Source organism: Hordeum vulgare, chromosome 3H, assembly GCF_904849725.1.
Source record: "Hordeum vulgare subsp. vulgare chromosome 3H, MorexV3_pseudomolecules_assembly, whole genome shotgun sequence".
Taxonomy (NCBI): domain Eukaryota; kingdom Viridiplantae; phylum Streptophyta; class Magnoliopsida; order Poales; family Poaceae; genus Hordeum; species Hordeum vulgare.
This window is the reverse complement of record NC_058520.1, coordinates 543232506-543242506: the sequence shown is the minus strand read 5'-3', so window position 1 is coordinate 543242506 and position 10001 is coordinate 543232506.

Sequence of the window (10001 nt, the reverse complement as noted above, 5' to 3'; positions counted from 1 at the left end):
TTGTCTGGAAACTTGAAGTTGGTTGGAAGGCGAGTTGGCCTGTAGCCCAGACGCTTGTTTTCGCCTGCAGGAGAAGTCTCTTGACAGTAGAACCAAGACTCGCCCCAACCTTTGGGATGGCTGGGCATGGCGAGTGAGGGAAATGGGCTATCCCTGCGGCGTTGGACATTGACGCCGCCGAGTTCCAGGCTGGGGCCGTTGTGGAATTCCGTTTGGCGATTCAGATGGAAAAAGTGCCAGAATAAAGGAACGGAGGGCTCAATCCGCAGATAAGCCTCACAGAAAACTTGGAATTGGCATAAGTTACTTATGGAATTGGGTCCCAAATCCTGGAGGCGGACGTTCATGAAAGCCATGGCGTCTCTAAGAAACTTCGATCCAGGCGGCTTAAAACCTCGCTCCAGGTGTTCAACAAAAACGACTATTTCCCCTTCTTTGGGGTTAGGTAGATCCTCTCCAAACCCGGTGCGCCAGCCGATAACATTCTGAGGGTCCAAGTTGCCCGTTTTCACATAATCAGCTAGTATGGTATCGTCAACCTTGGTAGGAAGCCAGTCACTTTTGAAGACGGCGCCCATGCTACAAAGAAGTAAGGTGTGAACTTACATGCCTCGAACATCTACTGTAAGGAGTGAAATAAGTTCATTTAACTCGCCAAGTACTTTGTCCGCGGACTAAGGGAAGGACTTGACCCGCCATATCAAAAGGCCGAGTTGGTTTACTATAGCGACTTACGGAGTGTGGCTATTCACAAGAGCAGCGCTCTAGAGATGATGGAGACGTTCGTTCGAAATATCAAAGTATGAAGACTACAAACAGCTTTCCGCAAACAGTAGGTAAATGATGGATCTATCAGGCAGATAAAAAAACCTGAGAAAAATGACTGGATGCAGCAATTTATTACCAGGGCAAGATGACGCCCCTCGCTTGATGGAACACTATTCTAAAGATTCACAAGTAAACACGGATAAATAAAGGTATTCAAAACATTGGCTATCTCATCGACGTTCATGCTAATCGGTTCAGGGTAGGCGACGTCTGCTCGCAAGGAATATCAAGAACATGGCAGTGGCTGGAGCTTCAAGCAAGGATTGGATCTATTCCTAAAAATGGGCGGAAGCCTAACCTGATGCTTTCGGACGAAAGAGGCCGACGGCGACGAAGGTTGTTGGAGAAGCACGGAGGTTCCGTCAAGCGACGAGGTCTTCAGCGGCGGCGGAGTTCGTGGCGAACGGCGAGATGGTCGACGATGATGCAGTGGTCAACGGCGGCGAACAGATCGGTCGCGGTGCGGAGCTGGACGACGGCGAGGGCCTAGGGGCGGCGCCAAAGCTTCTCGCGTGAAGGCGGAAAGCACGGTCGGCGGCGGAGTCCTCGGGAGGCGATGAGATTTTCTCGCAGCAGTGATGGGGAGGAGGTTGACGAGACTGGTAGGTGGGAAGCACCAGTCCTGTCCCCCCCCCCTGTCTATTTATCAGAGCCGGCGCTGGAGTCGAGGCGCCGTGAGCGGGAACTACTGGGGAATAAAAAGATTTGCTATAAATGCGCGCCGAAGATTTCGGGATAACGATGCGCTAAGATCCATTGGGATTGTGTCAGTCTTCCCGAAAATCGAGGGATAAGAAGAGGCCAACAAGAAATGGTTTGGCGACTTAAAGAATTTTCGGTGCCCGATGGCCGGTTACAATTTCTGACATATGAAGAAAAATGAGAATGAATCGCCTTCAACTGAGCGGACGTATTGGCATGAAAAGGAAGTTCAAGTCAATTTGGGGCCTAATGTTGGGGATATTACCTGTGAATGACCCGCCCTAGTTGGGCCGGGTTATTCATTAGGCGATTCACCCAAGCAGTTATTTGGGCCTTGTCCTGGCCGGATCAAGGTCGTATGGCGGTTTATGATTCTTGGAAGGTCTCCAAGCTTCGGAAGATGGCGACTTAGAGACCACGGGGGTCACGATTGGTAGGAAGGAAAGTATCCTTGTAAACCCTAGGGGTTCGACCTGTATATAAAGGCGAGTCCCAGGGGAGGAAAGGGCAGGTTAGAATCATCGAGTGCTAGGTCCGGCGAGTTACGCCCTCCTTGTAATCGAAACCACATCAATACAAACCAAAGCAGGACGTAGGCCTTTACCTCCTCACGAGGGGCCGAACCTGGGTAAATCATCGTGTCTCTCCCGCTTAACCCCTTTGAGTCGCCACCGAGGTGCGATGGGTCCAGTACTAAGTCCTTTCACGAGGACATCTGCCGTGACAAAACCACGACAACTAGTGACATGCAAATCATACCACATGAGCAAGGCATTGTTTTCATTGAGATGAAACAAGATAGTAACTTGTTGGAAGTGATACATTTTGATGTATGCAGTCCAATGGGTGCTGAGGCACGCAGTGGATATCATTATGTTCTTACTTCAATGACGATTTGAGCAGATACAAGAGTATTTACTTAATGAATCACAAGTCTGAAATATTGAAAGGTTCAATTCTATTTCAGGAGTGAAGTTTGTCGTAACAAGAGGATAAAATGTCTACGATATGATCATAGAAATGAATATCTGAGTTACAAGTTTTGGTACGCAGTTAAGACAATGTGGAAATTGTTTCGCAATTCATGCCACCTGGAACATCATAGTGTGATGATGTGTCTGAACGTCATAGCCACGCACTATTTGGTATGGTGCATGATATGATGTCTCTTATCGAATTACCACTATCGTTCATGGGTTATGCATTAGAGACAACCGCATTCACTTTAAATAGGGCACCGCGTATTTCCGTTGAGATGACACAGTATAGACTGAGGTTTAGAGAAATCTAAACTGTCTTTTCTTGAAAGTTTGGGGCTTCGACACTTATGTGAAAAAGTTTCAGTCTGATAAGCTCGAACCCAAAGCAGATAAATGCATCTTCATAGGATATCCAAAAAAATTTGCGTACATCTCCTATCTCAGATCCGAAAGCAAAGTGTTTGTTTCTAGAAACGGATCCTTTCTCGAGGAAAGGTTTCTCTCGAAAGAATTGAGTGGGAGGGTGGTAGAACTTGATGAGGTTATTGAACCATCACTTCAACCAGTGTGTAGCAGGGCGCAGGAAGTTGTTCCTGTGGCGCCTACACCAATTGAAGTGAAAGTTGATGATGGTGATCATCGAGCATCGGATCAAGTTACTACAAGCCTCGTAGGTTGACAAGGTCGCGTACTACTGCAGAGTGGTACTGTAACCCTGTCCTGGAGGTCATGTTGTTGAGCAACAATGAACCTACGAGTTATGGAGAAAGCAATGGTGGGCCCGGATTCCGACAAATGGCTGGAAGCCATGAAATCCGAGAGAGGATCCATGTATGAAAACAAAGTGTAGACTTTGGAAGAACTACTTGATGGTCATAGGACTGTTGAGTAAAGATGGATCTTTAAAAGGAAGACAGACGATGATGGTGATAAGTAACTATTAAGAAAAGCTTGACTTGTCGCAAAGATGTTTCCGACAAGATCAAACAGTTGACTATGATGAGATTTTCTCACTCGTAGCGATGCTAAAAGTCTGTTAGAATTATGTTAGTAGTTGCTGCATTATTTATGAAATATTGCACATAGGATGTCAAAACATTGTTTCCTCGACGGTTTCCTTGAGCAAACATTGTATGTGATACAACCAGGAGGTTTTGTCGATCCTAAAGATACTAGCAAGTATGCAAGCTCCAGCGATCCTTCAATGGACTGGTGCAAGCATCTCGGAGTTAGAATATACACTTTGATGAGATGATCAAAGATTTTGGGTTTGTACAAGGTTTATGAGAAACTTGTATTTCCAAAGAAGTGAGTGGGAGCACTATAGAATTTCTGATAAGTATATGTGATTGACATATTATGGATCACAAGTAATGTAGAATTTCTGTAAAGCATACAAGGTTGTTTGAAAGGAGTTTTCAAAGGAGTACCTGGATTGCGCTACTTGAACGTTGAGCATCAAAGATCTATGGAGATAGATCGAAAGCGCTTAATAGAAGTTTCAACAAGATGCATGCCTTGACAAGTTTTTGAAGGAGTTCAAAATAGATCAGCAAAGAAGGAGTTCTTCGTTGCGTTGTGAGGTGTGAATTTGAGTAAGACTCAAAACCCGACCCTGGCAGAATAAAGAGAATAGACGAAGGTCGTCTTCTATGCCTTGGCCATAGAATCTGAAGTATGCCATGCTGGGTACCGCACCTGATGTGTGCCTTGACTCAAAGTCTGTTGAGAGGTACAGAGAGTGATCCATGATTGAATCACTAGCAGCGGTCAAAAATTATCCTTAGTAACTGATGGACTAAAGAATTTTTCTCGGTTATGGAGGTGGTTAAAGAGTTCGTCATAAAGGGTTACGTCGATGCAAGTTTTGACACTAATCCGAATAACTATGAGTAGTGAAACGGATTCGTATAGTAGAGTAGATATTTGGAGTATTTCCGAATAGCACATAGTAGCAGCATCTATAAGATGACATAAAGATTTGTAAAGAACACACGGATCTGAAAGTTTCAGAACCGTTGACTAAAACCTCTCTCACGAGCAAGACGTGATCAGACCCCATAACTATATGGGTGTTGGATTCGTTGGAATCACATGGTGATGTGAACTAGATTATTGACTCTAGTGCAAGTGGGAGACTGTTGGAAATATGCCCTAGAGGCAATAATCAATTAGTTATTATTATATTTCTTTGTTCATGATAATCGTTTATTATCCATGCTATAATTGTATTGATTGGAAACACAGTGCATGTGTGGATACATAGACAAAACACTGTCCCTAGTAAGCCTCTAGTTGACTAGCTCGTTGATCAAAGATGGTCAAGGTTTCCTGACCATAGGCAAGTGTTGTCACTTGATAACGGGATCACATCATTAGGAGAATCATGTGATGGACTAGACCCAAACTAATAGACGTAGCATGTTGATCGTGTCATTTTGTTGCTACTGTTTTCTGCGTGTCAAGTATTTGTTCCTATGACCATGAGATCATATAACTCACTGACACCGGAGGAATGCTTTGTGTGTATCAAACGTCGCAACGTAACTGGGTGACTATAAAGATGCTCTACAGGTATCTCCGAAGGTGTTCGTTGAGTTAGTATGGATCGAGACTAGGATTTGTCACTCCGTATGACGGAGAGGTATCTCGGGGCCCACTCGGTAATACAACATCACACACAAGCCTTGCAAGCAATGTGACTTAGTGTAAGTTGCGGGATCTTGTATTACGGAATGAGTAAAGAGACTTGCCGGTAAACGAGATTGAAATAGGTATGCGGATACTGACGGTCGAATCTCGGGCAAGTAACATACCGAAGGACAAAGGCAATGACATACGGGATTATATGAATCCTTGGCACTGAGGTTCAAACGATAAGATCTTCGTAGAATGCGTAGGATCCAATATGGGCATCCAGGTGCCGCTATTGGATATTGACTGAGGAGTCACTCGGGTCATGTCTACATAGTTCTCGAGCCCGCAGGGTCTGCACACTTAAGGTTCGACGTTGTTTTATGCGTATTTGAGTTCTATGGTTGGTTACCGAATGTTGTTCGGAGTCTCGGATGAGATCACGGACGTCATGAGGGTTTCCGGAATGGTCCGGAAACGAAGATTGATATATAGGATGGCTTCATTTGGTTACCGAAAGGTTTTCGGGCATTACCGGTAATGTACCGGGAATGACGAATGGGTTCCGGATCTTCACCAGGAGGGGGGACCACCCACCCGGGAGGGCCCAAGGACCTTGGGGGTGGCGCACCAAGTAAGTGGGTCAGCCAAAGGCTGTCTTGCGCAAGAGAGAAAGAAAAAACCAAAAGAAGAGAAAAAAAGGAAAGGTGGGAAAGAAGAGAAGGACTCCACCTTCCAATCCTAGTTGGACTAGGATTGGAGGAGGACTCCTCCTCCCCTTGGTGGCGCAGCCCTTGGGCCTCCTTGAGCCTCAAGGCAAGCCTCCCGTCCCCTCCTCCTATATATATGGAGCTATTAGGGTTGATTTGAGACAACTTTTTCAAGGCAGCCCGACCACATACCTCCACGGTTTTACCTCTAGATCGCGTTTCTGCGGAGCTCGGGCGGAGCCCTGCTGAGATTAGATCACCACCAACCTCCGGAGCGCCGTCACTCTGCCGGAGAACTCATCTACCTCTCCTTCTCTCTTGCTGGATCAAGAAGTCCGAGATCATCGTCGAGCTGTACGTGTGCTGAACGCGGAGGTGCCGTCCGTTCGGCACTAGATCGTGGGGCGGATCGCGGGACGGTTCGTGGGACGGTTCGCGGGGCGGATTGAGGGACGTGAGGACGTTCCACTACATAAACCGCGTTCACTAACGCTTCTGCTGTGCGATCTACAAGGGTACGTAGATTGTAAATCCCCTCTCATAGATGGACATCACCATGATAGGTCTTCGTGCGCGTAGGAAATTTTTTGTTTCCCATGCGACGTTCCCCAACAGTGAACTCAAAGCAACGGACAACTGCATTAACGAACTATGCGTAAGGTAAACAATCCTTGCAACCATGGTCGCAAGCACATCCCCTAGTCTCATTTTTCTGTCAATCAAGCTAGACATCGAGGGGCATGAACCCACAATCATGCATAACGCTCTCTCTTGGAGTTACAATCTACTACTCGGCCAAAGCAATAAATAGTAACGGAGAACATGCATGAATCACTAAGGAACATAATATAAAAAGGATAATCAAATATATAACTCATAATAATCTGAACATAATCTCATAATCCATCCGATCTCAACAAACCGAGCATAGCAATAGCAAGAGAATTACATAGATGCTTTGATCATGTAGGGCAGCTCACAAGGACTAACCATGAAGCACAAGATTGGAGAGAAGACATCACATAGCTACTGGTCATGGACTCATGGTCCAAGGAGGACTACTCACGGCACGTCCGGGAAGCGTCCATGGCGGTGGAGAAGCTCCCGGGGGTCAATCCTCCCTCCGGCAGGGTGCCGGGAAGAGGTCTCCTGACGCTCCCGATCTTGGAAGCGCTGTGGCGGCGGAACGATGGAGAAATTTGCGACTCTAGAAGTTGTGGAAGGGTATCCTCTCAGGACTCTAAATATAGGCCAAAGGAGGGCACTGGAGGAGGTGGGTCCCACCCAGGCGGCCTCGTGGCACGGCCTAGGGCCTGGGCGCACCAGCAGGTCGCCTAGGCAGCCCCTGGCCCCCTCTCGCCCATCTTCGGTGATCTGGAAGCTTCTGTTTTGCTGATTTTCTATATATTTGTACTGGAATTTTTCAGGCTTTGGAAAATTGGGTAAAAGCCCCTACAAAATAGACATCAACAAACAGAAACTGGCACTGGGTGCACTGAGTTAGTAGGTTAGTCCAAATATGTGTAAAATGATATAAAAGTGTAGCAAAACATATAACAATGTAACCCAAAAGATCATGAAACAAGCAAAAATTATAGATAAGTTTGGGACGTATCACGCGCCTGTGTTGGCTTGGGACCACCTCGGGCACCGTCTTGTATTGATTCCAACTCTCAACACATATATTCCAAAATAAATATTCGTAAATTTTTATCGCATTTGGACTTTGTTTGATATGCATTTTTGTGAAACAAAACACACACAAAAAACATGAACTAACACTCGGCATTGGTTCAATATGTTAGTCCCAAAAATAATATAAAATGTTGCCAAAAGTATATGAGAGTTTTAGAATATTGGCATGAAATAATCAAAAATTATAGATACGACACAAACGTATCAGATGCACCCAGGGGGTAGGGCGCGCCCTATGCCCTTGTGGCACCTTTGTGGGTCCACTGCATCGCCTCTTCATCCTATAAATTTCCAAATATCCTTAAAAACCTAAGAAGAGCTACAAAACAAACTTTCCTTCGCTGCAAGTCTTTGTGCTTACGCGATCCCATCCGAAGGCCTCCGCTGATACTCTTCCGGAGGGGGAATCAATCATAGAGGACATATTCATCAACCTTGCTGCCTCCCACATGATGTGTGAGTAGTTCTTACATGACCTACATGTCCGTAGTAGTAGCTAGATGGCTCTCTCTTTCTCATTTGATCTTCAATACAATGATATCTTCGGAGACCTATTCGATGCAATATTTGTGGTGTGTTTGTTGGGATCCGATGAATTACAAGTTTATGTTCAGATTAATCACTGAAAATAACTGATCTAATCTGAGATTTATTATGTGTGATTTCATATAGCTATGTATGTTTTCCGATCTATAAGTTTTCTTTGGCCAAGTAGGTGAGTAGATCTTTAGAGGGAGTGGTGCATAGTAGTAGGTTCCATCTCACGGCGTCCTCACTCTGTGACGGAGGAGTAGTGAGGCACATATAATTTTATTATTGCTACTAAGGATAAAACAATGGGGTCTGAACATATTATTTGGTCTTACTTTGTCTACATTGTATCATCTTTCTTAAGGCGTTACTGTGTTGGTTATGAACTTAATATCATAGATGCACACAAGAGTCGGTCGATTGGTGGAGTAATATTAGTAGATGAAGGCATGATTCGGTCTACTTGTCACAAACTTAATGTCTATATATATTGATTATGCCATGAATAACGACATAATTATTTGCTTTTCTATCAATTGCCTAATAGTAATTTGTGCACCCACCGCTACTATGCTCATGAGAGAGATGCCACCTTATGGCCTTCGGATCCATCTTTATATGGAAAACATACAAAAATATTTGTTTTTATTTATTTACTTTTTATTTATAATTATCTATCCTTTACTATAATATTTGATCCTTGCAATTAACGACTACAAAGGGCTTGACAACTCTCTTGCTCGTGTTGGGTGCAATTATTTGCCCTTTATGTGCACGAGCTGTTGATCATGTATTTGGATAACTTCTTATTGGTTCGATAAACTTGATTCTTAACTGAGGAAAATCCTTGTTGCCACTTTACTACATCATCCCTCCTCTTTGGTGAAAAACCCAACGCATCTACAAAGTAGCAGAAGGATTTCTGACACCTTTGTCGGGGAAGCTATCAAACACACTGAAGGTTCCTTCACACACATTATCATTTACTTGTTCCCCTTTTTTACTTGCTTTTATTTTCAATTATATAAAGATTAAAAATACAAAAAGTACTCTGTGTGCTATCTTGCTTGAATCATCATCATGTCTACTCAAGAGAATACTAAATTGTACGATTTCTCAAATACTAAACAATGATTTTATTAGTACCCCAATACCATTCGCCACAAGTGTAGAGTCATATTATATAAATGCTACATTATTAAATCTTGGTATGAAAAAACAATTTTCTGGAAATCCTAATGAAGATGTTGCATCCCATTTTAATACATTCGTTGAATTATGTGATATCTACAAGAAAATAAAGATGTGGATAATGATATTGTGAAGTTGAAATTATTTTCTTTCTCACGAAGAGATAAGCTAAAACTTGGTTTTCATCCTTGCCTTGCAATAGTATTGATTCATGGAACAAAGGCAAGGATGCCATCATTACTAAATATTTTCCATCCCAATATAATATCTCTTAAAAATCAAATCATGAATTTGAAACAACATGAACAAGAATATGTTGCACTATCTTGGTAAAGAATGAAAGTAATAATTAAGAATTGTCCTACACATACATAATGACAATTTTAGTTTGTAGATCATGTCAGATCTAGTTTTTTGACCATGAAATTATTTTTTGTATGAACCATAACAAATTTTAGTGCATGTATCATGATAAATTTAAGTAATTCATCATGGCAATTTTAGTTTATGGTTCATGACAAATTTGAGTCATTGATCATGCATTTTTAAAGTAATTAACGATGATTTTTTTTAATTACGAAGCATGTCAAAATCATTTCATGGATCGTGGCAAATTTTAGTAATTCACCATGGCAATTTTATGTTCTCAATTCCCTTTTTAATAACATGTCAAAATTTACTTTAAACGTAGAAAAAAGTAGTTGAAATATATCATGACAACTTAAGTATA